Source organism: Oryctolagus cuniculus, chromosome 9 (genome assembly GCF_051225735.1).
Source record: "Oryctolagus cuniculus isolate XC-2025 breed Fujian yellow rabbit chromosome 9, ASM5122573v1, whole genome shotgun sequence".
Taxonomy (NCBI): Eukaryota; Metazoa; Chordata; class Mammalia; order Lagomorpha; family Leporidae; genus Oryctolagus; species Oryctolagus cuniculus.
The window spans coordinates 109609229-109636885 of NC_142875.1; the positions used below are offsets into that span (position 1 = coordinate 109609229).

Genomic DNA, 27657 nt, shown 5'->3' on the forward strand with positions numbered 1-27657 from the left:
GGTGGCTTTACCTGCTGTGCCACATTGCCAGCCCAGGGAGCAGTGTTCTGTCTCCTGCCTTGGCCACTCTGTGGAGAAGCTATGTAGCATGATGTTGGGGTGCTCAAAACAGGTGTTCAAGTTGTTCATCAGAGTCACCCCAAGGGCTCTTGAAAATTGTGGGCCAGGCCCCTCTCAGAGTTTCTGGTTTAGTAGGCCTGGGTTGGGACACAGAAGCTGTGAGTCTGACAAGTTCCCAAGTTCCAGGGTCCACACTTTGAGAACCACAGGTGCATAACTAAGAACTCTGAAACTGGACTTCCTGGGTTTGGTTCTTCAACCTCTCACTTGATAGTCATGTTTCTGGACAATCCAGAGCTTATGTGTTAGGGACCAGGTTTTTTTCATTGGAAAACAGGAGTGCACGTTGGGTACCCCATACCCGAGATGCTTGGGAGCAGAAGTGTTTGAGATTTGGGATTTTTTTTCCCCCTCAGATTTTGGAATATGTGCATAATGAGATGTCTTGGGAAAGTCTAAACATGAAATTCACTTAAGGTTTATGTACACTTTTTCCTCATAATTTTTTTTTATCTATGTTTTGACTGCGACCTCTGGGTTAGTAGTTGCATTCTCCTCTGTGGTGTCTTGTTAGCACCCAGAAAGTTTTGGATTTGGGTCTCTCTCTCTCTCTAATTCATTTATTTGCAAGAGCAACACAGGGAGAGAATGAGATGGGAATTTGTCATCCTCCGGTTCACTTAACATATGGCCCAACAGTGAGGTGTGGACAAGGCCAAAACCAGGAGACAGGAATTACATCAGGGTCTCTCATGTGCTGGCAAATGCCCGGATACTTGGGCCATCTTCTGCTGCCTTCCCAGGCGCATTAGCAGGCAGCTGAATCAGAAGTGGAGCAGCCAGGACTCGAACTGGAACTCTGAAATGGGATGCTGGAATTGAAGGCAGTGCCTTAGCCCACTGTGCCGCAACACCGGCCCCAGTGGAGCAGTTCTGTTTTCAGGTTTTTAATGAGGGGTGTTCAACCTATAACAATATCTCATTGAATTGGGAGTCTTCACTGAATTACTATACACTAAGCTCTTAGAATATTGCCTGCTTGCCAGTGCTGTGGCTCACTTGGTTAATCCTCCGCCTGTGGCACCAGCATCCCATATGGGCACCAGATTCTAATCCTGGTTGCTCCTCTTCCAGTCCAGCTCTCTGCTGTGGCCTGGGAAGACAGTGGAGGATGGCCCAAGTGCTCGGGCCCCTGCACCTGCATGGGAGACCGGGAGGAGGCTCCTGGCTCCTGGTTTCGGATCAGCACAGCTCTGGCCGTGGCAGCCATTTGGGGGGTGAGCCAGCAGAAGGAAGACCTTTCTCTGTGTCTCTCTCTCTCACTGTATAACTCTGTCAATTAAAAAAAAAAAAAGAATATTGCCTGCTGTCTAGTGAGTGTTCAGTGCAGACTTACAGGCTCCCTGTGACGGTGAACATAATGGCTAAGATTTTTTGAGCACTTACTATGTGACAGAGATCAGCCAGGCACTTTGTAAGATTGTCACATTTAATCTGCACACCTCTCACTCCCTTCTTTATCCCTGCTTTCTTCCCTCTTTCTGTTATTCCTTCCCTTTCTCTTTCAGGGCTGTCACCTCTTCCTCTCTGTGTGTATCCCTGAGTGGCACCAGGAACATGGCAGGAGTTTGGTGGACATACATTGCATGCATATTGTGATCCTTACAAATCAAACTGAATTTATTCATCAGGGTTGCCTTCTAGTTCTTTGTCCTATCCTGGATTCTCCTTGACCAGCATCTTGGTAATTTTAGCCTCTGGTCTTTCCTTCCCCCTGCCACTGGGTCACACACACACACACACAGCCTGAAATACCTTGAGTTCGTTGTCTGCTTCCTGGGCCACCCATCAGATCTTTCAGTCAGGTACCCCTGGGACAAAGCCCAGTGTCTTTCTCCAGGAACAGCAGCCCTGGTTGGGCAGGGTGGAACCCATACTTCTGGGGGGTCCTGCAGGGAGGGTGACCCTTCAAGGCTGCCTTGTGTTTCTCTGCCCCAGTGGCACTGGGGCCGGTCTGCAGCAGCTCCCTCCCTCCCCATCCCCCATCCAAAGGATGCCACCCCTCCAACTCTTGGTCAGATGGGAGAGTTGGTTGTCAGGTATTGCCCTTTTACGGTTGTTTTAAACTCCCAGCTGAAGTTTCCAGATCCTAAACAGGTCAGCTGCCCGAGTCTCCAGTTACTCCTGATGCTCAGGTTTCCCTCTCACAGGTCCTGATAGTGGCTTCTTCTTGCACAGTTGGTGCTCCCAGGGCTTACCAGCAAGGTTTAAGGTTTCTGTGTGTGGCCTTCTTGGCAGACGACTCTCAGGGTTAGAAGGACGCTGCTGGCAGGTTTGTGGGTCTTCAGCATTTAGAGCCGGTCACATAGACTGGGTCCCCATCAGTCCCAGGGGAGTTCCTGCTCGGTGTAGAATCCGTGAGCTCTTTGCTTGCCCTGTGGCTTGAGTATGAAATAAATGTGAATTGAGGGTCCACCCTATGCCGATTGTTCTGCTAGCAGGAATAGGGAGTAGGATGCGAAGCCTCTTCATTTGTGTTCTGTGGGTCACTAGAGGATGGAATTTGGTGACAGGAACAAGAAGTTGGGGGCAAGAGAACTGAAAAGTAATGATAAGCCTCAGAGAAGCAGGAATAAGGTGTTAACTTGGGAAACTGTTGAGACAGTCCTCAAAGATGTGTTGTGGGGGGCTTGCTGGCTGGGCCATGTACCAGCCCCTTGCAGGTTTCCCAAAGTCCTTTTCACTAGAGGACTTTAAAAAGGTTGCAGAAAAGTGGAATTGAACGATAAGTTTATTTGGAGGTAGGACAACTTGGAAATCCATACAAGTTCACCTGGAGTCATGTCGTATCTTTTCCCTAGGACCAGTTCCCTGCCTGGAATCCACAGGGAGCTATTAAAACTGATCCCCCCTCCCCGCCTGCTGCCCCAGCATCTAGTCTGGCGCTAAGAACTTGCATGCCGTGCTGTGAATATGTGTGTGAGTGCCTAGATCAGAATTCCAAGTTTTAGTTGCAAGAAAACTCTTTTGTTTTGTATTGCACAGGGCTTCACGTGAGAAAAGGACAGATCAGGATTTGGCAACAGGGAGATTTTTTTTTTTTTGGAATGACATTAGCTTTACTAAGTTTTGACCTGTTTTGTAACTGACCAGGATGAGGTTTCCTTTTACTACTATTTCACCCAAGTTAAGTGCATTGAAGGTGTATCTCAAAGACTATATATATTTTTAAAATTTCAGGGTCTTATTCTTAGGCACAATTGTGATTTCCTTTTAGTCTCACAGGATTTACATGTGTACTCTATCTGAGCATGTATTATACTTGTGCTTTCCAGTGTTAACTCCCATCTGATTTGATCCAGTTGCCTTAAGGGTAGGCAAGAATCGTACCTTACCCCTTTCTATACTTGACTGTGGACCTGCAATGCCTCTTGTGTTTGGCACGTAGTTTGTACTTGGAAAATGTTTGTATACTCATGATATGTATTCCAGCAGTGATTGAATGAATGGATAGCTTGGCTCATAGGAGTTCTTAAGGGCATTTCGAATGGCAGGGGATTTGTTTGGACAAAGAGGTGGAACTGAAGGCGAGGAGGGAAGATCAGCTATATCCAGAATCCACAGTAGTTTTCCTTAGGAAACATTACCTGATATTAGTGGATGGGGGGAGATGGTCCCAAGTTCAAGAGTGGATTTTATATACATTCTATGCATATAACTCATAGAGTAGGTGGTAAAAATTAAATGACATCATTCTTTCATAATGTCGGTGACAAGATAGAAGGTAAATACAAGCAATTTAAAAGTATAGGATTAAGCACATGAGCACTTAGAGTAGAGAGAGGCAGAGGAGTACCTCAAATGACCCGGACCTGTAGAGTCCACACACGTATGACTTCATCTACACAGCTTTTCAGGGTAGGCATCTTTCTCTCCTGTCTGCAGGTGAGGAAACTGAGAGTCAGGGGCCTGGTCATGTGCACAAAGTCACACAGCAAGCAAAGGTCCGTGCCAAGGTTTGAACCTTGTAGCACCTGGGAGGGGACACTCAGTGGCTTTTGTGGTCAGGGAAGAGGCGAGGTGCATATGTTGGGGTGGTGGATAAACTGTGGACGGGCAGAGGAGAGAAGCCCCGGTCCTCAGAGCCTGCCCCAGCTGTGATCCGCAGCACCTGGCGTGGACTGCCAGCTGTTGAATGGGGCTCTGTCTGACTCTCTCTGCAGAGAGAGCCTATTTCACAGACGTGCCCTGCATCCCGTAGGCTGTGATGGCTGCTTGGACTCACACACAAGCCAGTGCACCTCAGAGACCCAGCCGTGGTGATGTGGACCCCCTGGTGTGAAAGCTGTCTTTTAGGGCCTCTCCCTCCCAGTGGCAGTGTACCTGGACCTTCCAGTTCTGTTCATGGGCTTGCCTCCCTGCAGTTGGTTCACATCGCTTTGTTCCTCCTCTCCCTCATTTGGTGTCACCTGTGCAGTCACTGGAGAATCACTAGTGTCCGAAAGAAAGACTCTGGGAAGGAGAAAAAAGAACTAAGAAGGGAGAGTGTTGAGGGTGCTTGCAGTTGGTTTTCCAGTTGGGAGGCTTGATCAGAATTGTGAGGGGCAGGAATCTGCAATGTGTACCAAGGTAAAAAGTGGAGAAAGCATGACAGCATTGTGCTGATTTAGGCCGCATACATCACCCGTGTGGGGAAGCAGCCCAAGGGCTTGGTGGTCCATGGGTGTGTGCGGCTGCTGCCACCAGTGTCCCACTGAGGGCTGCACAGGTCACCCCGGGGCAAGGAGGAGGCTCCTCGTCCATTCTGAACCTGGGTGAGCTGCCCTCCAGGAGATGAGGCTTTTGTAGGGGCTCTGTCTTACCCACTCCTCCTGCAAGTGGATGCTCCTTCCGCACCGAGGAGCCAGCCAGGGGTGGATTGCACAGCGCTGGGATGGCGTGCACGAGTCGCGTCTACATGGAAACAAAGAGAGTCCTAGTGGAGAAGGCGGGGCTGGCCTGCATGGTGGCTGGAGATCCCCTTGTTGTTAAGGTTTATGACAGTAGCTTTAGAGTTGAATTGGATTACAGAAACTTATAATGAAAGGAAGCCAGTTACACTTACTTATTGTTTAAAACAGCTGAAAAAAAATTTTTTTTTAAGATTTATTTTATTTATTTGAAAGAGAGAGGTAGAGCCAGAGCCAGAGAGAGAGAGAAAGGTTTTCCATCTACTGGTTCATTCCCCAAATGATCGCAACGGCCAGAGCTGAGCTGATCCAAAGCCAGCAGCCAGGAGCGTCTTCCAGGTCTCCCAGGTGGGCGCAGAGGTCCAAGCCCTTGGGCCATCTTCTGCTGCTTTCCCAGGCCATAGCAGAGAGCAGAATTGGAAGTGGAGCAGCTGGGACTCGAACCAGCACCCATATGGGATGCCTGCGCTGCAGGCCGCGGCTTTAACCTGCTATGCCACAGCGGCGCCCTACCTTCCCCAATTTTTTTTTTAATTGAGCCCTTTAACATCATAACCAACTGCCAGTGTCTTCAATTCTTTGACCCACATAGTTGTTCAGAGTTATCAATGCTGGTATACAAATTGGGTATCTATCTGTATGTAATTTAATATCAAAATGTAATAGCGGAGATTGGACATTCTTGTTCCCAAACACTTTGCTGCCACACTCTGTGTCCTCTTGTTCGTGGCTCTGTGACGGGCTGTTTCTAAACTGTGTGCTGCTCACGTGTGGGAAACCGTGGCATCTAGCTGCACTGGCGTTAGCCTTATCACCATTTCCTGCCCAGGCAGGTGAGAGCTGCTAAGGAGAGCAAGCTGCCAACTGGCCAGGTGTGCCAGTTCGCGGCCTCCAAGGGGCAGCTGTTGGATGAACTTTGCCCATGTTTTCAAGACTTTATCACATCTCTGGGTGTACTCCTGTGGGTTGGGTGCTGGGATTGAAGACCTTTAACTGAAGAATCTCTTTGAAGGGCCTTGGAGCTGTTCAGCCACTATCTTGGAGTTGGGTGGGGTGGAGGGGTTGGGTTGCTGGGTTGGAGATGTGGGTTCATGCCCAATAACTGCACTCTCCCAGGATCTGAGAGGGCTGTACCCTGGGTCACCTGTTTACTTTGAATGGAAAAGGAGATCCAACAGGAAGAGCCAGTTTCCCAGACCTATTTGGTGTGAATGCAGTAGTTTGAAGAGTCCCACCTTGACCTTGAAGCCATCTCATTATGATTGACTCAGACCATGGCGGGAGATAGTGGCCTTTGAACTCTTGGTTCAGTACAGCCTTGACCTTGGTTAGATACCATCTTGCCCTCCAGGAAGAAACCGTGCCCTGGGCTACTGTTCCATTGATTCCTCTGTTTAAGAAAGAACTGGTGTCTGTTAAGACTTTTTTTTATAGCTTACGTCTGAAATAGAAGGTCCTCTCTTATGTAGGGAAAAAATAGCCATTTTCCCTGTGGCGTGCTAGCTGCGTGGGTTCAAGCAAGAAAGCTTGCTGTCCTGAGTTCTAGCCTTAGTCTTTTGCTGATTCACAGAAGCATTTAATTTCTCTCTACCATGCTCTCTGGCTCTGCAAAATGGAAAGGAGAGTTCATGACCATCTGTGTGCTACTGGGGGATGCCAGCTCCAAGGGGTGCATTTTGCCCCCTCTACAGAGAAACCAGCAAAAATGGTAGAGACATAGCGCATGTGACTTTGGCCTTGGTTTTGACAGCTCTTCCCTTAGAATCCTTATAAGCACACCCCACCACTTAAGAGAACAGTAACAGGCTTCCAGCGACGCTTGCCTCTGCAGGCCTTTGGGATTGTGGCAAGCAAACCTTAGCCCTCTCCTGTTTCCTGGTATTTTGGCATTTTAGAGGTGTCTGGAAAGGAAAGTGGCAGAAAAGCAGCCTAACCTGCCTGGCAAGTCTTGTATAAACAGAGGAAGTCCAATAAGGCAGTCAGTCCAGGATTGCCAAACTGAAAGGAGCCAATTGTAATGTGCACAAAGGTACAAGTCACCAAGGACCCAGCGAGCTCCAAAGAGGGCTGCATGAAGGCAGGACCCAGAGCCCTACCAGGGCAGGCAAGGCCCATCGCAGCCCAGGGGAGAGCCGTGTTTAATGACTGTGGACTCTGGTGAGGTGGCCGTGTTGCAGGGTTGACCACCGATGGTTGTCACTGCACTGCTGAGCTGAGACCCTGTCCTCCCAGTCTTCCAGGTGTTCTTGCACAGGTGCCGGTGCTGGTGCCAGAGATATCTCCACTGCAGAGCGTGGGCGCGTGTGTGAGCTGGGTGTGATTTTTTTTTTCCCCTTTTGCTTTGGAGGGAACCCCAGTCAGCCCTTTAGAGGAGAAGCAGGAGGAAGGAAAGCTGTTTGCATGGCCCTGTGGCTGCGCGCCGTTTGCTCTTTGCCAGAAAATTACTTTCTAGTGTTGGAGTGATGCCTCCGAGAGACCAGAGATGATGGGAGAATGCCTTTCCCAAATATGTACACGAGACAGCTGCAAGCTGGTCCTGTGAACTGCAGCCCAGTGGCATGCTCCCGGGTGAGCCCTCCCCCGTCCCCGCCGTGGCTTCAGACCCCTCTACCCCATGCTAGGCTGAGTGCCTGAGTGCATTTGGTGACCCAGAAAGGGTGAAAGGGAGGCTGCCTTTTGTGGCGTGGCGTGGCGTGGCTGTCTTTGTCAGTGGGAAGTGCTGCTGCAGAGCCATCTGCTAGGGGTGGCTCTTTCTCCACTGCACGGAGTCACGGGGGAGTCTAGAAAGGCAGATTTTGATAACGTGATGTGTGAAATACGAATCTGTTCTTCATAGTGTTGTATGCTTAGCAACCTAGACTTTCTTTTCCTGATTAAAAACATGAGTATAATATGATGGTAAGTGGGTCCCACTTAAAGGTAAGTGTTTATTTTTTCTAATCAGATGGTTTTCTACTTACCCCAAATTACATGTAGCAAGCATTTAGAATGCTTTAGGAGAAAAATGAAGGTGGTTTGTTTTTCCATAATATGTTTGTTTTTCTACATGAAAGCAAAAGCTTGTAAAACTCTTAGAAGTCTTTGGAAGTTTTGAAATTCCCTACTGTTTTTCTTAAGAAAAGAAGAGACAGAACAGTTTTTTTTTTTTTTTTTCTGCCTTCTTGGCCTATAAGGAAAAATGAATTTCAGAAAAACATGGGCCGGAACAGGAAGTGTTTAAAGGTTTAGTCATACTTGTTAGGTATGAAAAAGCCCCACTGCGTCCTCATATTGTTTCTTTTATGGACTTAACGCTTCCTACTTTGAGAATCCCTTCCTCCCCAAAGACTCAAAGCCCTTTACAGTCATTAATCTTCATCCTGCTTCTCTTCTTAAAAAATGGAAATGTTAACTGCCATTTACCTGCTGTCATTACCAGCTAAAACTTCCAGCTAAGCGTATTTTACCTGTGTGGATCCATTAGCTTGGTTAAGAGCAAGGCCCTGGGGCGGGGTAACCACCTTGTCCTAGTTTCCCAGGGACTGTCAGTTTGCATGCCAAATGTCCCACATCCCAAGCAAAGCAGGATAGTTGGTCCCTGAAAAATGCAGCCAATCCAGGTAGCTTTGCATAAACACACACACACGCACACGCACACACTTTCAGGCCTGCATTCCTTACCCTAAACCTAGCCAGCCGGGCCAGTGCTATGGCATATGGTAAAGCCACCTCCTGTGGAGCTGGTATCCCATATTGGTGCTGGTTCATGTCCCGGCTGCTCCATTTCCAATCCAGCTCCTTGCTAATGGCACCCAGGAAAGCAGCAGAGGATGGCCCAGGTTCTTGGGCCCCTGCACCCACATGGGATATCTGGAAGAAGCTCCTGGCACCTGGCTCTTGACCAGCTCTGGCCATTGTGGCCATTTGGGTAGTAAACCAGCAGATGGAAGATCTTTCTCTCTGTCTCTCCCTCACTCTATATAACTCTTTCAAATAAATAAATAAATCTTAAAAAAAAAAAAAACAAAACCTCAAAACCTGGCCAGCTACCTTAGAACTGACCTGGACCATAGTGTGTGAATGGCTCAATGCCATTCTTTACTGCTACCCGGTAGAAGACGACTCAAGGCACACAGTCATAGAATTAGGAGATCTGAGATAAATAAGGGATAGAGGGAAATCTCTATGTCTACAAAGTAAGATTTCTGGTTTCTCAGTTGGGTTGTTTGTTCTTCAGTCTACTGTTTCTGTTTACTGCAGTGAAAATGAAAACAAGAACTGATAACTACCTGATTTCTGAAACAAGAAGTGTGTTCTCAGATACTTCTGTTGGCCTCAGATTTTACATGTGAAAAATGAGGATGCAGGTCTCGATTTCTGAGGCCCCTTCCTGCCCAGACTGACCAGGAGAGAAACAGGAAGTAGGAAGCAGGAGAGCGCAGAGAGAAAGCGGAGCCCTGTCCTAGAATGAGCCCCACTCAGGAGGGGTGCCTTTTCCCTCAAGTACCAGCCTTGTAATTTACTCACGACCTGTGCACCTGTCGTTTCCCGCCGCATCTCTTTCTGCCATCTGCTTCCTGCTGTTTGAATGTGCTGCTCGTCAGTGCTGGGGATGCTGTAAGTGTCCAGCCTGGCTGCACTGGCCGGACACATAGTTATCCCTTCCTCCTCCTCCTCCTAGCAGACCTAGAGGACTACACCCCTGACCCTGGGCCTATATCCATGACTCTGGATGTCAGACATGCCTCCTTCTGTTAGTTAGTTTGTTTATTTATTTATTTAGACAGATAGAGAGAGAGAGGTCTTCCTTCTGTTGGTTCACCCCCCAAATGGCCACTATGGCCGGAGCTATACCGATCTGAAGCCAGAAGCCAGGTTTCCTCCTGGTCTCCCATGCAGATGCAGGGCCCAAGCACTTGGGCCATCCTCCACTGCACTCCTGGGCCACAGCAGAGAGCTGGACTGGAAGAGGAGCAACCAGGACTAGAATCCGGTGCCCATATGGGATGCCGGCGCCGCAGGCGGAGGACTAACCAAGTGAGCCACGGCACCGGCCCCAATGTTTGTTTATTTTTTGAGATTTATATATTTGAAAGGTAGATTGATAGAGAATCTTCCAATCATGGATTTATTCCTCAGCTGACTGCAGTGGCTGGAACTGGTCCAGGCTGAAGCCAGGAGCCAGGAGTTTCTTTGTGTCTTCCACGTGGGTACAGGGGCCCAAGCACTTGGGCCATCATCTGCTGCTTTCCCAGGCCCATTAAGGTAGCTGGAAGGGAAGTAGAGCAGCCGAAACTTGAACCAGCACTCCTTGATATGGGATACTGTTGTCACAGACAGCAGCTCTACCTGCTGCACCACAATGTCAGCCCCACCCTTTCAGTTTAAGTGGCCTAATTCCACCTTTGTAATCACCATGTAAAATGCTAGAACTTTCCAACAAAACTTTCTAATACATTTTCTACTCTTTTCTATAAGTCCGTAGTACCTTTTTCATTTGGCCAAGGATTCTTACTCCTCATTTTGAGGAGGGAGAAATGTAGAAAAGATGCCTTTGGAGTCCACATACTTTCCTACATTTTGGAGTCCTACCTTCTTTTCTGCCACTTGTGTGACTTTGGAAGCAAGTTCTTTAACCTCGCCGTGGCCTGGCTTCTCCATCTGTGAGACCCTAGAAGGGTGTAGGATCTTCAGTTCTCCATTTACCCTTAGCCTTTCTTCTGCACACTGATCTGTGATATATTATCTTACTTCCATTCTTCCTTCTCCACTGCATTTTGGAGGTTATTGAAGACTATAACAGGTAAAGGAGAATTGGGTGCGTGGTGGAGATGGCCAGTGAATAATCCCACCAGGTTGTTGTGACAAGTGTGCCTGTGCCATGCTGTCCTCGAATGGTTATAGAACCAACTGTCTGGTTTTGGCAAAGAACCAGTAACCTCAATGCAGGAAATGAAATGCATTTGTTACTAAAACAATGCTGGCATCTTTCATACCTCCAACACCAACACCCGCTCCCCACCCCATACACATCTGCTGTGCTGAACAGTATTAAAGAGTTGATCTGGGCTGAACGGTATTAGAGTTCAGGTAGAGCTGAAGCTGACAGATGGCCAGCTCATCTGATTGTTGTCTTAGCAGGGAAACCTCTGTTCAGCAGACCTCTTGATGTTTTACCTGTAGCCACTACATGTTAATCAAAAGAAGCAAATGTGCATTTTCCCTGTGGGCAGAGCTTGGGTAATGGAGTTGCAGAAATTACCTTGAATTATTCCTCATCGAGTATCTAGCCAATCTAGATAGATGGGTTATCTGATCATTTTAGGATGTGTATTGCAGTATCTTTATAGGAACAGGTCTTTTGAGTCCTTTTCCCATTCTTATTCTATTTTGCCTTTGTTTAACAAGAGATGATTTGCAGAGGCACTTGACAATGACTTAAACTCCAAGAGGGATAAGTTCAGCCAGCAGTTTCGCATGAACATCATGTCTTTTATCGCATAGCCCTCTGTGTAATTGGGTGAGCTCTTAGCCCAGCACAGGTGGAGCCCCTGAGACATTTTGGAAACGACCATGTCTGTATGTCTGTGCGTTGGTAATTCCTTAAGATTTGCTGCAATGCTTCACATATACCTTTGTCATTAATGTTTATTAAGCTTGTTCTGCTCCACCCAGGCTGTTTGCTAAATTCCACTGTGTTATCGCCTTTAGTCCTCATACTCTTATGAGGTAGGGCTGGTGTTGTCATTACTCCATTTTATAGATGAAGAAACTGAGACTTGGGGAAAGTCACATGGTAAGGGCGAGAGCCAAAATTCAGAGTATGCCTGGGTGTTTCCAAGCCACAGCTCTTGATCATTCCTCAATTGAGGGAGGAAATCTAAGGAGTTTCTCATGCCTTTTGCGGTAACAGTGTGAGACCTCTTGGCTCTTAAAAATGTCCTTGAGATGAATCTGGAAAGGCTCCATTTTTCATCTCCTACTTTACAAGAATGGGTACAATGCCTGGTCTTTTATGCATATGTCTCAAAGGGGGCACAGTGGCCCCTTCTAATGATGCTGGCTCCTGCTTGTAAGCCCCCTTCTGCTATCAAATGTTATGTGTGCCCTGTTGATCCATCCAGCCCTCCAGGGCTGTTTGCAGGCTGGCCAAACTTCACACGGCAACCTCTACTTAAAGTGGGCCTTTGCCCGGCATCACCATGGAGCAGGGGTCATGGTCACAGTTCCTCAGCGGATTGAGCCCTTGGCTGTTTCATGTTTGAGTTGGGGGTTTGGGGACTGGTCTTCGGAGCACTGCTTAGACTTCATCAGCAAAGAGATCTGTGTGTGTGTGTGTGTGTGTGTGTTGTGTAGTGATTGTCACAAGGGAGAACTAAGAAGCAGTCATATCTTTGTCAGGGTTGTCTCCTTCAGAGTGTCAAAAGTCACCCTCTTTAAAAGACAGACCCAGTCACGGAATTGTTCAGCCAGTGCTAGGTGAATCAAAGAAAGGACCTATACGATGCTATCAGTAGGCTCTGGTTCTGAGCTTGGCTTGTCACTTACTAATACTATGCAAGTTAGGGGATGTTGCTAAATCCCAAAGTTGTAGTCTTTAAAACTAGAATTAAAATGTTATTTGATTGTTGGGAAGTTAGACTGAAATATTTGTGCTTGTTACATGAATTTACAATAAATGACAATAAACAAAACAATAAATGTATTAACAATAAATGACAGGTTTTTTATTCCTTTCCTCGTAAGTCCCCTTCTCCCACTCTCACTCCTATAGACTACAAGCTCCTTAAAGAAGATTAAGATTTTTCCTTTTCTTACTCTTTCAGTGTTCTTAGCACCTAGAGCCAGGCATGTATTTGCGGAATCAAAGAAAAGTCTCTCATAAGGGCCTTCAGCTCATTGTTTTGTTCATTTGTCAGTACTTAAGTATCGGCAGTTTATCAAGCACCATATTTGGGGCCAAGTAGTCAACAACACAAGCTAAGTCTGCGTCCCACTGTTCTAGCCTAGCTGAGAAACATTATATAAATAAATTGGAGGGATGAATAACTCTTATCCTTGAGATAGGATTCTTATCTTAGAAACAGTGACTTCATGGGGTATCATAGTTGACAAACTATACTTGACATGGTTTTTGATCAGGTACAAGAAATGGCAGTAAATGATTACGTTCTGAAAGTCCTTTAAGAGGTGTTTCTAAGGTATTTTTGAGTTATGGTGGTATGGTTGGAATAAGGATAAACACATTAGGAAATATTTATACTTTCTAATGACAAAAGTGCACAAATATGCAAGGCATCAGACTTGATGGGATGCGATGATAGTAGGCAAAGTGTTCCGGGAACTTGGAGTGGACTGGAATAAGGCTGAAAAACAAGTCATAGAATTGGAAGAGAAGGCAGCGGATGCATTCCTTGGGGAGAAGGAAAATGAGAAGGAGTGGTGGGGACAGGATGGATTGTTATATAGACGGTTGAACTTAAACCTTTGTAAATCATCAGACAGACCTAGCTGGAAACAGGACAAAAGATGAGTTTGCAGTGGCCCCAAAAAATTCTGAGAGTGCCTGCCTCACTCACTCATTCATTCACTGCTTGACAGGTGCCCACTGCAAGTTGAATGAGACAGACAAGGTCCTTGCTCTCGTCAAGTTCTCTTCTAATCACAGCCTTCCCTCCTGGGTGGGTGGGAAAGCCTGGAGCTGTCTGTGATTTGAAGGAGAGTCAGATGAGGGTGAGGTCAACCCCCAACTGGGGATGTAGACCCAGGAAAATCAGAGTCAAGCTCTTATGAACCATGGACCTGGAAGCAAGAGATTGTGATGAATAAGCCTGTATCCAAACTCAAGGGCAAGGTCTGCTGAGTACGTCAGGCAAGCAGGGGCCAGACACTTGGCCTGGGTCATTCCCAAGGCAGGACAGGAAGCACTGAATGAGAGACATCCACAGCTGAGACCAGGGGTGGCAAGAGACCTGCTTAAAGCCTGAGTTGGGATGATGGAGTTAAAACCTTACGAGCAACTCTAAGAGGATTCCTAAACACCTTTATGGAACTAGTACATGTTTATTAACAGTGGTTTAAAGCAAGTGGGATTACTGTTTAGGTCACAGGAGTCTCAGGGACATTTGGAGATTTCCATTTTCTCATTATTTGCCCTGTAATCTAGATGTGACACACTCAAGGCCAGTCTCTGGAAATTGAATTGACTGATTTTTCAAGTCTGAGGAAAATTCTCTCTGATCTAATGTTTGTCAAATGTTGTAATGCAGTGAGATATTGCACCTTAATTTTTCTTAAGCACTTGACAAAAGGCATCCACAACGAAGCAGCATTAACCTTTGAACCAAAGGCTGTGAGAAATGGAAATGATTGCATAATATTAATACATCATGATTTTCATGACCTTTTTCAAGTATTTTAACTCACTTGATTTACTAAAGACCTTATCACTCAGCACCGTTGTCCCCATTTTATAACGACCCAATGATAGTGAGACTCAGGTCTGCCCCTTCACCTTTTTGTACTGTTTCTAGTTTTAATGGGAAGAATCAAATGGAGGGAGTAATGAATGTGTTCAGTCTTATGCTTTTGTTAATTTTTAGCTTTGTCAGTAGGAGAAGGAAAGCAAGTAAGCATGGCTAGCATGGGCAAAAAAATAAACACAAGTTGCATTAAGACTGTAGTCTTAGTAAGAGATTGATTATGTGGTGTAAGGAAATGTATAAGGGTACTTCAAGAAGTTAGGAAGATGGAATTAAAAGATAAGTTTATTTTGGTGTAAACAAAGCTTGAAATTCATGCATAATTTTTTCATAATATGCCCCTTTCATGAACTTTTTTGAAGATTCTATCACATCATAGATTTCAAATTTGCACCCAAACAAGCTTATCTTTTAATTCCAGTTCTCACAACATTTTGAAGCACCCTTGTATTCTTTCAAGAGTCCTTATGTAACACCCTTTCTTTTAAGAACAGTTCCTTTGGGTGGAATATCAGACAGTCATAAGCTGGGAAGTCTGTGTTACTTTCCAACAACTGCATTAGCTACAGGCTGGAAGTCAGACCAGGTTGAAAGATGACAACATGGCCAACACAAACAAGCTCTGAAGGAGACTAGAGTCATGCATTTTAACTTCATGTGGAGCTTCCATTTTAATTCTACTTTCTTCTCATTATACGTCTTCCACTGAGAAGTGCATATTATCTTTTGAAGATGTTTAAGCTTCACTTTTAGGGCTCGCATTCTAGATCATAGAAATAAATATTATACAAATTGCTCCAAGATCCAGGAGTTACAGGTTGTATTTTCTAGGTAGTCTTGTGGCCAAGTTCTGTAATGATCCAAATGAAGAAGGGTTGCCATGCATAGTGATAATTTGCATTGGGAAGGAGAGCTGAAACTCTGCAAAGTGGTGTCCTGAACCAACATGTTTTTAAGCACCTTAGGAAATAGGTTAGGTAGTTTTAGAGCTGGGAATGGAAGAAGGGAGGGAAAAAGAGAAAGACAAGACTTTATTTGATGAAGGCTGAACTACTGTTTCTGCTCAGAGGCTCATGGCATCTGAATATGGGCAGGTGAGTGCCTCTGTCCCCTATTCCTTCTCTATCCGTGGTTCAAGCTTGCAGGAATCTGATGACCATCACCTTGGAGACCTGAAGAAGAGCACAGAGCATCTGCAGTCATTGTCTACCCGGACTGTCTGATGTGTCTGAAGGGGTAGGAATAACATTGCCTTGCGGGGTGCCTCCCCATCCTGGGATGGTGTTGTCCCCATGTCTGACTTGGAGTGCACAGTGTGGCTACATCTAGTGATGCAGAGAAATGGAATTCTTATTTAATTTTCATTACATTAATTTTGCAACATACCTGGCTCAGTCATTAAAACCTTTTGAGTGTATGTGGAATAGCTTGGGTATGTGAATGGACAACTTCAGCTGCAAACTGTATGAGATGCACATAGACAGGTCAGCTGCAGCCAGCGTAGAGTGTCTGATTTGACATGAGCTACAATACGAACTAAATTCTGGATTTGTAAGAGTTAACGAGCAAAATACGGTAAAGCATCTCAGCAATTATATGTACTGATTACATGTTGAAAAAGTATTTTGGATCTTTTGGGGTAACTGTGATATATTATTTAGATTAATTTTACCTGTCTCTCTCTTTAATGTGGCTACTTAAAAAAATGTTAAATCACGCATTGGCTTGACTTCTGTTTCTGTTGGACAGTGCCAGTGTAGACAGCACCCTGTGGGATCCATCAGAAGGGTTGTAGGACTTTTTTCCAGTGATTGTTGCTGGACTTCAAAAGCTAGAAACCATTTTCCCATTCTGTTAACATGCTGTTTGCATGGATGTGTCTGTGACAGTTGAGGGTGGGAAAGTCCGTTTTAATAAGAGCAAGTTAATTGAGAAGAAAGCTTTGCCTGCGTTAATCAGAACGCTTTTCAAGTTCATTTCCAACCACTCAGAAAGCATGGACTCTCATGGGAACGAAGAACTACAGTCGTGCTTTGTGATTTGTGTTGTTTCCATCTTTTCACCTTTCTGAGGCCGAACTCTCGGTGACTTGATCCGCATGTGGCAAGGAATGAAACATCAGACGAGCAAAGGGAAATGCCATTGCATTCAAGGAAATATTAGCTCTGCTTTTGGATCCAGTGTCGACCCTGCAAGTTCTAAGTGATTTTCAGAGTCCTTCTGTCAAATTTTTGCTAAATGTTCCAGATCTTCTTTTTCAGGCACTTCCGTTTTGGCAGCTATACGTTAGAGCCATTGTTGAAGGCCCGGTTGAGGCATGACTGGTGGTGCTGTAGCACGCTTTCACAGCTTGGTTTACGAGTTGCTTTCTAAGGATGCAAAGAGAATCCTACTCCCTACTCTAGTGTCATTTCAACACCCCAGTGAATTTTAGATGTCACTACCCATATTCAGGCCACAATTCCATCCCTGTTTCAGACTTGCATTTTGCTTAGAGGAACAAGAGATAAAATACTAATAGTTTCAGGGTACTTGGGAACTGTTGAAAATTTTGTTTTCCAGTGAATTTTTTTCTTTAATTAAAAAAAATTATTTACTTGAGGGGCAGAGAGAAAGATAGCTCCTGTCTGTTGGTTCACTCCCCAAATACAACTGCTGGGACTAGAACAAAACAGAAGCTGGGGCCGGCGCCGCGGCTCACTAGGCTAATCCTCCCCCTTGCGGCGCCGGCACACTGGGTTCTAGTCCCGGTCGGGGCGCCGGATTCTGTCCCGGTTGCCCCTCTTCCAGGCCAGCTCTCTGCTGTGGCCAGGGAGTGCAGTGGAGGATGGCCCAAGCGCTTGGGCCCTGCATCCCGTGGGAGACCAGGATAAGTACCTGGCTCCTGCCATTGGATCAGCGCAGCGCGCCGGCCGTGGCAGCCATTGGAAGGTGAATCAACGGCATAGGAAGACCTTTCTCTCTGTCTCTTTCTCTCACTGTTCACTCTGCCTATCAAAAATAAAAAATAAAATAAAATAAAAACAACACAGAAGCTGGTTGAGAACACAGTCCAGGTTTCCCACGCGGGTGGCTGCAACTCCATTACTTAGCCGTCACTTCTGCCTTCCAGGGTCTGCCTTAGCAGGATGCTGGAATCAGAAGCTCATGCCAGAAATTATATCTGGGCACCGTGACGTAGGATGCAGGTGTCTTAACTGCTAGGATAAAAGCCCATTCCTTGAAAATGTTTTTATTAGGAAATGAGTAAATAAATCAGTTAGGTTCTTGAGTTAACCACTGTTACTCTTCATGCCCACGTTGTACACAGATTTTATTGTGATGACCACAGTTTAAAAAGATGTTATAGGTAGAAGGTGTACTCTGGAGAAAGAAGACATCATTGGGTTTAGGTGTGCTAGCTCCATCCAGAGTGGTTGTGTGGTTGGTTTACCAAGGGTCTTCAACCTCAGTTTCTACATCTTTCAAGGAGATTTTGTGTTATTTCTGGTGACAAAACTCCTGGGAGTGTTAGGAGGATATAGTCACGTAACTAAAGGGCTTTGATTGTAGTTAAGAGCCTTAGTAAGCTCTTAAGAGTTCTAAGATCTGACTAAGAAGTCAGCTGCTTTGAATGGAAGGCATTCCTCCAAGTTATAACCAGTTAATTCAGAATGCAAAAATTAAACCTACCCACTAGTAGCAAGGTGACTTTTGGTGGAAATTGTGGTGCACTGGCCACATGGACGTCATTCCCCATGTGGGACATGACAGCCATCAGGGGCGTTATTCCCCATGACAGCTCCCCGGTCTACCAGCTGCTTGATGTGAATCCATTCTGAGCAGCAGGAGGAGGTCTGGAGCCTGAGCACATGCAGACGGACAGAGACTCTTCTGGGTGGGAGACAGGGGAGTGAGTGCAGACCAGAAAGGGGAACAGGTTTTCATTCCCTGCTTCTCTTTCAGCAACTTCATTCTGCTCGCACCGCACAGCTCAAGTGCAGTCAGAGCTCCAGAAAGTGAAGCTGAGCCTTGCTGGGGTGGCCATGGCGGGTGGATCTCCATCGACAGCCGGGAGAGAATAGGAACCACGGTGTGCACACACACGTGTCTGAGCCGTCGTTCATATGTAAGTCAGGCAGTTATCACTCAAGACCTTCCTGTATTACCCTGGTGATCTCTGTGCTATGGTTAAAGGCAGGACAGTGGCAGCTAACGCAGGTGGGAGGGACAAATAGCCAATTAATTAATATGGTTTCTAAAATGGATTGTGAAAGAATCATTCATCATGTCGATTTATTTCACTCATGTCTCAGCGTAGAAAGTGATTCACATGCTCGAGACAGGGATTCTCATCCTTGATGCTACGTGTTGCAATCAGCTGAGGAGTTGAGCAGTCTGAGCGCTTGGCTTCTGTCACCCCAGCCTCTGATTTACTTGGACACACTAGGATTTTTTAAGTTTCTCTAGGCGATTCCGATTTGCAGCCAAGATTTAGAATGCTGGTTTTTAATGTGTGTTTCCTGAGTCCCTACAGCAGGTGGAAATTCAAATGTGGTTTTCATGTAGTTCAGCACTAATAGTTTTAATGAAGGCACAGATCTTATGTAAAACAAACTCTTAATTAATCTTAACAATGGGGCTACAAGAGCAAAGCCCCACATTTCCTGCTTACTTCAAGCTGCTTGATATTCTGTTAATCACCGTTGCCATTGTGTGCATGTGTCCTTCCATATTCCATTCCCATTCCTGTCGTTTCCTTTTTGAAATGGAACCCCTACCAATGGCGTTTTCATAGGAATACTCACCTTGTCAGCAAAACCTGGTTCAGGAATTTGTTGTGCAAAGCAAATCTCTTGGGTCTTTTTTAACCATGACGCCATTGAAGGAGAAGAGGCCGTCCAAGGCCCTATAAGATTTCTGGCTTTGTATAAGAATCAGGCAGTCTTTATGCTTTTTGACAAGGCTGGGTACAAATAGCATGTCAGAGTGCTTATTACTTCTGGACAAGTTTTTCTAAAAGAGGAAACACAAGTGTGCAACACTCCTGATCATTGTATGAGATTGTATGTTGCTTTTTAGAGTTATAAGCTGGGGAGGGACTTAAGTCTTTTGTCAGTCTTCAATCTTGTTCTCAATTCTTTTCCATTTTACTCCATCAAGACAGGTTTAATTCTTCAAGCATACATAAAGTAATGATTACCTGGGAATTTTGCAAATTCTTCCTCACAGAGAGCTTTTGTTTCAGGAAACTCGGAGTATCTGCTAGGCTTCACCTTTGCTTTTGAAGTAACAGCACGTGACGGTAAATGCTGGCCATGGTTATCCCCATTTCTCCTCCAGCAACACTGAGGCAGTGTGAACCTTTCTCTTTTCCATTGCCTTCTTCGTAGAGTGTTATTTGGCCCTGTTGTGTCTTGGCAGTGACCATTTTTCAAAGTATAAATCGTTCCCAGATCTAATTTGTGCTTCTTAGTCTAGGTGTATTTTACAAGGCTTTCTCTATTTATATGCACTTCTCAGCCTGAAGTAACCCAGGAAGAATCTGACAGGAGCAGAGCAAGGGAATTTCAGCTGTCCTGTGGTAGTGGGTGTAACCAGCCTTCTTCCCTGGTGATAGGGGAGCCCGGGGTGAGAGTAGCAGTGAGCGTCTTGCAGGGTTTTGTACCCCAGCTTCACGGGGCTCCCCAGAGTCTGGATAGCAGCAGCGAATACAGAGCTTCATTGAGCTTTTCCCTTCATTTGAATCCCAATGTAAATCTTCTTCCCTTGCTCTTATGTTAAGTCTTTGAAACCTTCAGTTTCTTATTAGACCTGTGTGGTCCACTGAATCTATAGGTATCCTGTAAAGATAAATCATGGGGCTGACAATCTTTTTCCTTTTAAAGAAGGTGGATAGGCCTCACCCCAGCCGTCCCCAGCAGTGCACTGGGGTTGCAGATTTGAGCCCTAGCTTCTCTCTTTCTCCCTCTCCCTCTCCCTGCCTCCCCCTTTTATAAGCCTCCAGGATAGACCCACTAAAGAATGAAATGACCAAGAACAGAGTCTTGAAAGATGCTGTGAGAGAGAGAGGACAGGGTGAAGGGCTTCTGAAGCTAGAATATGGTGTTATTGCCCAAGTTCCAGGGCAACCCTTGGGCTGCCACTGGCTGTAGGAGCCTGACCCTCGACCTTTCATCTGCCCTGCTTTAAGTCCCCTGAGTCCCTGGGGGAGCTTCAGCCCCAGGGTGCTGTGACTGACTATAAGAGAAGTCACATGACTGGAGTACAGGCCTGGAAGTTAGCTCGCATCTTGGGAGGGAAGGGGGTTGGCAGAGAAATGAGAAGTCTCTCTAATGGCACCCTTGATACAGTTAAATAGCAACTCTCTCAGTTCATTACTTGTTAGCCCCAGGCAGGGACAACACAGATTGGCTAATTGTAATAGCCAGACCATTAAAGGGAATAGCATTAACCAAGGAGAAGGCAGGTAATAAAGAGCCGAACTTGGCCACTTTGTTGTACCCAGGATACAAGCTGCTGTTAATTTAAGTACCTGTTTCTTCTGCTGTTAGAAATAGGAAGAAAGGATTTAGTGACCCTCTTTCCAAGGGTAGATCAAAAGCTTAAGGGCATTTCTGGATAAATCCAACAGCAAGACTGTTGTCCCCAGAGGTAACACCTGATGGTTCTGTATGCAGAAAGTCACCCCCCTCTCCTGGGCTGCAGTGCTGCTGTCGACCCACTGTCAGCGGGACGTGCAGTTTTATGGGGCTTCCGGGAGCTATGATACAGGCTTGTGTTCATCTCATCTCTCCTCTCAGCAAAAGCAATCATCTGCAGCAAGGCAGGGGTCGGCGCTGTAGTCTAGGGCCATAGAATGGCGCGAATTTAATTTTCCTGTCCAGGTCTGAAGCTTGTCCCCTTGCCTGCATGGGCATCCGTGCTGGGTTGCAGCCAAATGAGCCAACTACCCATGCGTCCTTAAAGCTGTGCCAGCTCCATTGACCTCCCTGGAATCACAGTTTTAGATTCTGCTTACTGTTCATGGCAGAACTATCTAAGAAATTCAGGAAAAGGAAAAGAGGAACAGAATTTCATGAGATCTTAGGAGTGGAAAGGATCTTTTTTTTTAAAAATATTTATTTTATTTATTTGAAAGAGTTAGAAAGAGAGAGAGAGAGAGGGAGAGAAAGAGAGAGAGAGAGAGAGAGAGGTCTTCCATCTGCTGGTTCACTCCCCAGATGGCCACAATGGCCAGAGCTGTGCCAACCCGGAGCCAGGAGCTTCTTCCGGGTCTCCACATGAGTGCAGGGGCCCAAGGACTTGGGCCATCTTCCACTGCTATCCCAGGCCACAGCAGAGGGCTGGATCAGAAGAGGAGCAGCCGACTAGAACCGGCGCCCATATGAGATGCCGGCGCTTCAGGTCAGGGCTTTAACCCACTGCAACACTGCACCGGCCCCTGGAAAGCATCTTAATTGTAATGCTTTAAAATGGGAACAGTGAAGAAATCTATTTGAGTGTTTTTGCTTTGGTGTTTATATTTAAATGGATTGCTCTTCATTCTAGAAATGAGCGATTTTTCAACTTTTGTTCAGTAGAACCCAAAGGTCCTGAAAGGGGACCTCGGGGGCTGATTGTTGGAGATGGGGATTGAGGTTTTCATGTTGGATTTGGAGCTTTTCTGCCCAGACTGTTATTAATAAGCTTTGACTTGGGTGTTGCGGGTTAGCTACTACCTGTGATATGGGCATCCTATATGACTGCCAGTTGGAGAACCACCTGCCCCTTTTCTGATCCAGCTCCCTGCAAATGACCTGGGAAGGCATCAGAGTATGGCCTAAGTGCCTGGAACCCTACCACCCAGGTAGGAGACTTATATGGAGTTCCAGGCTCCTGGCTTCAGCCTGGCCCAGCCCTGGCCATTAAGACCATTTTGGGGAGTGAACCAATGGATGGAAGATCTGTCTCTCTTTGTCTCTCCCTCTCTCTGTCTTAAAAACCTGTCTTAAAAAATAATCTTTGACTTGCGAAGGGGTATAAGATTGTACTGAAGCAGCATCTTGGAGTTTTAAGGAATCTATGGAAACCTCTTCCCAGGGCAGAAGCCCCTGTGGAGTAACTGTGCAGCCTCAGCTGAAGTCAGCTTTAGGGGGTGCAATAAGTGACACTGTGGAGGCGTGAGCTGTTCGAAGGGCTGTGTTGCTGGCTCTGCCCTGTCTGCTTGGACAAAGAAGCCTGGACTCTTCTTACATGCATCCTTTCCGTTTTCCCACACTGACCACACCTATCCTGTGCCTCCGGCTAGCCCTCCTTTGTGGTCCCTGGATTTTGGGAGGCAGACTTCACTCCTGGGTGTAGAGATCTGCCTACTGCCAGCACCAGTAACTGTTGTCAGGAACTTTCCCCCCTCCCTGCTCTTTATGTCCCCCTGTGCATTTGGACCCATGGAAAGGAGTTGAGAAAGGGAAATGACCTCTTATTGTTCAAGAAAATATTAGGAATGAAAAGTAGTGTCTTTTGACAAGAGCGTTCAAGATGGGATTTCTCTATAAGGTGGAGCTCTTTTGTAAGTGCAGGTGATCCGTGCCTGCCCTGGTAAATGCTGGGATGGTGACCCGCAGTTAATATGAGGGACTCTTCACAAAGTTTATGGAAAATGTATATTCTGAACAGAACATGTATGCATGGATTTCACTTTTTTCACACCAAAATAAGTTGATCCTTTAATTCTATCTTTCCATGAACTTTTTGAATTCCTCTTGTAGAGATCCCTGGATGAATTCTGATGGCTACTCCCACTCCAAGGTCCTTCGTGCCAGGAAAACACGTCTCATACACCATCTTTAGTCCCCTTGCTCCCGCCAAATGGACTTAGACTTTGAGTCAGGGCTCCCCGTAGAATGAGCAGCAGGCGTGTGCATGTGGCATCCTCTGAAGCCTCCAACTGGAGTTCTCTGAGGATTGAGGAGGCCAAGCAATGAGAAATAGCTGAAGGCCACCAGAGTTCTTACAAGTGTGAACTTACCTCTTGGCGTTCCCCACAGGCTGTCAAGCCATTGCTGACTGGCTGCTCTTACATCAACACAATTTCTTATGTCTTGTCTTTATTAGAAGCAACTCCAAGGAGTGGAGTTAGGCCAGCCCAAACACCAGCCTCACCAAGTCCAGAGCTGGTGCCTTGAGCAGGTGGCTTAACTGCTGTGATCTTCAGATCAGGCTCCTTATTGTGGAACAGAGACAAGAAAGTCCTCCCTGAAGGGTAGATGTGAGACTGAAACAGAATAAAGACTTTGTGGGAGGCACACACCACAGTTCCCTTAGTGCTAGCTCCCTTCCTTGATCCTTACAGCGACTGTATTGTCCAACTAAAACTGGGACATGTATTCTGGGAGGTGTGAGCATTTATTGTATGAGTACTCGTGCATGTGTGTGCATGCAAGTATATGTGTGTGAGAGAAATGACACAATTTAATTCTTAATTAGTTTTTAAACAGATTCAGTGTGCATCGTAGATACAAGTGTAAGAACATAGTGATATTCCCTTCTTCCTTCCCTTCCTCCCCCCCTTCCCTGTTATCCTCTTTCCATCTCCCTTACTTCTGTGTTTTTCTTTAGTTTTTGAGATAACATATTTTAAATTTACATTACAGTAAAAAGCTTAATACTTCAATGAGTAAGAAGTTGAACAAGTAAAAAACAAAAAGACCCTAGTTTAGTGGGAATATAGATAATGGCCATAAGCAATAATTTAATGGAAAAATGACCATTTCACACATATACAATAAATTTTAAAGTAATTGCAGATTTTCCCCATTAAGTATGATATTGGCTATTGGTTTATCACATGCAGCCTTTATAATTTTGAGGAATGTTCCTTCTATACCTAGTTTGTGGGGGGTTTTATCATGAATGTGTTGAATCTTATCAAATGCTTTCTCTGCATCTGTTGAGATACCCATATGCTTTTTGTTCTTCATTCTATTAATGTGATTTATGACGCTTATTGATTTTTGAATGTTGAATCACCCTTGCTTTTCTAGGGTAAATCATACTTAATCATGATGTAAGATCTTTTTGATGTGGTTTTGGATTTGATTTGCTAGTATCTTGTTGAAAACCTTTGCATCTATGTTCATTAAGGATATAGGTCTGTAGTTTTCACGTCTTTGGTTTTGATGTCAAAGTAGTGCTGGCCTCCTAAAAAGTGTTTGGCAGAGTTCCATCCTGTTCAATGTTTTGGAGTAGTTTGGAGAGTATTGGAGTTACTTTCTCTCTGAATGATTTGTAGAATGTAGTAGTAAAGCCATCGGGTCCTAGACCTTTCCTTGGTGGAAGACTTTGAATTACTGCTTCCATCTCATTGTTTGTTATGGGTCTGTTTAGATTGTCTATATTTTCTTGAGTTAGTCTTGGTAGGTTATATGAATACAAGAATTTTCCTGTTTCTTCAAGATTTTCTAGTTTATTAGCATATGGCTCTTCCTAATAGTTTCTTATATGATCCTTTGTATTTCAGTGGTGTTGATTGTAACGTCTTTTCATTTCTAATTTTATTTATTTGAGTTTTTTGAGTTTTTTTTCTTTTTTCTTTGTTAGTCTGGCTAGAAATTTATCTATTTTGTTTACTTTCTCAGAAACCCAACTTTTTGTTTTATTGATCTTTTGTATTTTTAGTTACAATTTCATTTATTTGTTTTTTTTTTGTTTGTTTGTTTGTTTTTTTTTTTTTTTTTGACAGGCAGAGTGGACAGTGAGAGAGAGAGACAGAGAGAAAGGTCTTCCTTTGCCGTTGGTTCACCCTCCAATGGCCGCCGCGGCCGGCGCGCTGCAGCCGGCGCACCGCGCTGACCCGATGGCGGGAGCCAGGAGCCAGGTGCTTTTCCTGGTCTCCCATGGGGTGCAGGGCCCAAGCACCTGGGCCATCCTCCACTGCACTCCCGGGCCACAGCAGAGGGCTGGCCTGGAAGAGGGCAACCGGGACAGAATCCGGTGCCCCGACCGGGACTAGAACCCGGTGTGCCGGCGCCGCTAGGCGGAGGATTAGCCTAGTGAGCCGCGGCGCCGGCCCATTTATTTGTGTTTTGATCCTTATTATTTCTCGCTTACTGCTGATCTTGGATTTGGTTTGTTCTTGTTTTTCTAAGTCTTCAAAGTATATCATTACATCTTTAATTTGAGACTTTTTTTTAAATGTAAGCACTTAATGCAATAAAATTCCCTCAATACTGCTTTTGCAGCATTCCACATGTTTTGATATGTTGTGTTTTCATTTTCATTTATTTCAAGAAAGTTTTTGGTTTCCTCTAATTTCAGTGGCTCATTGATCATTCAGTAGCATGCTACTTATTTTCCAAGTATTTGTTCTGTTCTTGTTGATTTCTATTATTTTATTAGCTTTATTCCTTTATGATGTGAGAAGATACATGATATGATTTCAATCTTTTTAAATTTGCTGAGATGTACTCTGTGGCCTAATATGTGGTCTCTCCTAGAAAATGTTCCATTTGCTGATGAGAAGAGTGTGTTTTCTGTACCTGTTGAATGAAATGTCCTATAAATATCTGTTAGATCCATTTGTTTGAGAGTATGTTTCAGCTCCCATGTATCTTTATTGATTTTTCTGTCTGGATTACCTGTCCATTGATGAGAGTAGGATGTTGAAGTCACGCCCTATTTTGTATTGGAGTCTATCTCTCCCTTTAGGAAATGACACAATTTTAAATTTCGGAGCCATCCCGGAAATGCTAGAGCTTCTGATTGTATAATTCATAATTCTTGTTAGAGGGCTAGGTTCATAGTGGACCTATGAGGAATGCTGAGCTGTGTAACAATCATAGGGGGAAAATATTGACGACTTTTTATAGCAAAGCCTGATTGTCAGCCCTATGGCTAATATTCTTTTTTTCTTTGTTTTATAAAGATTTATTTATTTTTGAAAGGCTGAGTGACAGAAAGGGAGAGACACAGAGACGGATCTCCCATTCTGCTATTCATTCCCCAAGTGACTGCAACAGCTGGGCTGAGCCAGGAAGAAACCAGGAGCCTGGAACTCTGTCCTGATCTCCTACATGGGTGACAGGGGTCCAAGCACTTGAGACATCTTCAGCTGCCTTCCCAGGTGCAGTAGCAGGGAGCTAGATTGGAAGAGGAACTGGTGCTCATATAGGATGCTGCTGTTACAAGCTGCTGGCCCCAGGTTCTTGTCTTAACCTCACGGTGCCTGGATGACATAGATCTGAATGGAAGAAAGACTGCAGATACTTCCAATTAATTGCATCTGTTCGTCAGAGGCAGTGCACTGTCTTCTGCTTTGAGGATGGAACCAGTCAGCGAGGCAGGGAAAGCAACTGTCATTTCTCATTGAAACAAGACTCTACCTATTTCAGGGCCGAGCCATCTTCATAAACTTCCAGGGACAGTGCTGTCCTTTAGACTGAGGAGGCTGGGCTCATAGGAAGAGTCCCACATTGTTGTGCTGGGTGTGATGGGTCTGGGACACACCCTCTCCCCAAGGCTGAACTGGCTGACTGGGCCACCTAGGGAGGAAGTTCCTGAGAGCCAGCGTGTAGGACAGTCCTAGTTTGTCCCAGAAAGTGTTGGTAGGCGTGCCTCAGTGTGTGCAAAGCCAAACAGCGTTTGGTTGGTAAAGATCTAATGGCTCAGCATCTAGGAGGTCCTGGGCATAGGGGAGAGCCAGGTTGAGCCTGTGGTGTGCATTTGTCCTGGAGCACTCTGAGACGGAAAGAAATCATCACAGCTCACGTCTCTGACTTGATGGATCTGGTTTTCTACATCACAATCCCCATTCGAATGCCTTTAGTGCTCTTTCTCACTCCCAAATCCTAAGGAATGATGGGGCCTTGTGGGGGAAATTCTAGAATGTTACCGTCTGTGATGGTACGTGCAGTACATGAAGGTACTTGAAAAAGTTCATGGAAAATGGAATTTTAAGGTCAGTCTTTTGATACGAGGATTTTGTTGAGGTGCATGTAAATAGGGGTTTTCAAAAACATCATAGAGATGCATGGTTTCAAAATTGGAATCACAATAAAATTATCTCTTGATTACATTTTCTACAAACTTTTTGAAGTACCCCTGTGTATTTAGGAAAGAACACTGGTGTTTGCATCTTAAGTTTTATTAGGTTTATCTCACTTAATTTGAGGGTGGACAAAATACTCAGCTTTTCTTCAAGAAGAAGATAGTGGTATTCAAACATGTGT

General features: G+C 45.3%; 1 protein-coding gene across 7 annotated transcripts in view; it reads left to right on the forward strand.

Annotated features, from left to right (window-relative positions):
* ETV6 (ETS variant transcription factor 6) overlaps window positions 1-27657 on the forward strand; it is a 270828-nt gene that overhangs the window by 81548 nt on the left and 161623 nt on the right. For 3 of the 7 annotated variants that reach the window (XM_070049388.2, XM_089304594.1, XM_089304596.1), the window contains one exon: window positions 18416-18578. The exons of the other annotated variants lie outside the window; for them this stretch is intronic. The gene's annotated coding sequence lies outside the window, so the exon portion shown is untranslated. Of the gene's footprint in view, window positions 1-18415; window positions 18579-27657 lie in introns of those variants that run through there. 7 annotated transcript variants of the gene reach the window in all.